Genomic DNA, 2,231 nt, shown 5'->3' with positions numbered 1-2,231 from the left:
CGCTTTCAACTATATGAAGGAAAAAACATCCCCTGTCTCAAGCCTTAAGCTGCAATCCAGCCCTCGAGCCAGTAGGGATTGAAGAAGTTTAACTATGCATGGTTATTTGGAAGTAAGTCACACTAAGTTGCATGGTGCTTACAATGCGGTACATGTTGGGTTTCATATTTAGGAGCCTTGCCTTACCCTTGCATTTGTTAAAACAGGGATAGGGAACCTATGGCCCTCCAGAATTTGTTGAACTACATTTCCTGTCATCCCTGGCCATTGACCATGCTGGCTAGGGTTGATGGAAGTTGGAATCAACAACATGTATAAGATGATGTTGAGCAAAACTATCACTGCAGTGGAAACAGAAGTTTTTCACTTCCTGTGACTTCCTGTTCCTTTTGAGTGGAGGAGGCCAGCTAGTGACTGGGGAGGCTGGACCTCTGGGGCTTGCAGCCTTCCTACACTAGCTGGCCTCCTATCTTTGGAGGGGTGGGAACAAGACAAAATAGGTCTCATGCAGCATGCGGGGCTATGCATTCCTCCCTTTATCAAAAGTTGGATGAAAGTGTGCACTTCTATCTATGCAGGGGTGGCTTGGGAGCACATGTCCCTGCCAATGTTCCTCCACAGCCACATGGATAAACTACACACGCAAAGCAGCATCCTAAGCTTACTTATGGGCCTGCTAGATTGGTCTTTGGCTCTGTCCAGTCCCCAAGGACAGAACACCTGTTGTGAAGGCAAAGTAACTGTTGGATCAAGGAAGCTATTTTGATTTTGATGTAAGAGGAAATCGTTATGCAAGTTCCCCCTCCCTCAACCAAAACTTTGCAATAATTTTGTACAATATTTGTCTGCTGTGGGTTAAACCACAGAGCCTAGGGCTTGCCGATCAGAAGGCCGGCGGTTCAAATCCATGTGACGGGGTGAGCTCCCGTTGCTCGGTCCCTGCTCCTGCCCACCTAGCAGTTCGAAAGCACCTCAAAGTGCAAGTAGATAAATAGGTACTGCTCTGGCGAGAAGGTAAATGGCGTTTCCGTGCGCTGCTCTGGTTTCGCCAGAAGCGGCTTAGTCATGCTGGCCACATGACCCAGAAGCTGTACGCCGGCTCCCTCGGCCAGTAAAGCGATATGAGCGCCGCAACCCCAGAGTTGGACATGACTGGACCTAATGGTCAGGGGTACCTTTACCTTAAGAGTAGGGGTGGCTAACAACCAGCCCTGGGGGGGCCAGGTACAGTCCCCAAGCAAATTTATCTGTGCTCCGCAACACCCTACCAATTATGCTGGTGGCAAAAACCAGGAAGCGGGGGGTGGGGATAATGCAGACATGGAGCTGAGTTGGGCAGAGGTTTAAACTTCCCCATCTGGCCCTGATGTGGAAGGCGATCACCCCTCCCCAGTCATCAGATCAATAAGTTGATGAGTGAGGAGCAGGGAGTAGCCCTTCTCCCTCAGCTGGTCTACACAGATCAGCCAAGGAGAAGGCAGGCTCTCTGTGTATGCATGTTCGTGTGTGCATGTGTGAGTGTAGGGTGGCCACACCCATTATTGGCAGGCAGCCCTGGGTGGGTTGGCCAGAAGTGAATGTGACCCTCAAGCCAAAAAAGATTAGCAACCCCTGACTTAGAGGTATATCATTCAGAATATTTTAAAACATAAATTTCTAAGTGAAACAAATTGCTGCTACTTAACTTACCAAAAAATGAACCGAATAACTCAACTGTCTATGTAAATACATTCTATATTTTATTATGAAGAATATAGCCATGAGCCTAATTCTGCAAAGAGTAGCATGTTTGTGTAAAATTCTACATGCAAAGAAGGGTTTTGCAGAGTGTCCCTCCTGCAGTGTCAATCACGTTTTAAGCTAGCATCTTTCTTACATAAAAAATGTATGCAATATACAGATGCAAATGCAGTTTACTCTTGACCTTTTTTTATAGAAGCAAAGTTATGAAGAATTCAAGCTATTTATATGTCATTCTAAATATTACAGTATTTGCATACTATCTAAATTTACACTTTAGTGTGTTCATATTTTATACAAAGCATATGTTTTAATTCTTGGGGCTCAATCCAGTGGGAAGATCTCCGGTAGAAGCCTATTTGAAGTAAATCTGAGCTCTTGTACAGCTCCTATTCACTTCAGGAGGACATTCCCAGGAGACACGTCTGCTGGGTTGTGCCCTGTTCTTGTGCACCTGAACTTTATCTACATGAAGTATTTTGTATCAGTAT

Source organism: Lacerta agilis, chromosome 14 (genome assembly GCF_009819535.1).
Source record: "Lacerta agilis isolate rLacAgi1 chromosome 14, rLacAgi1.pri, whole genome shotgun sequence".
NCBI classification, from domain to species: domain Eukaryota; kingdom Metazoa; phylum Chordata; class Lepidosauria; order Squamata; family Lacertidae; genus Lacerta; species Lacerta agilis.
Note: the sequence above shows the minus strand (reverse complement) of the source record.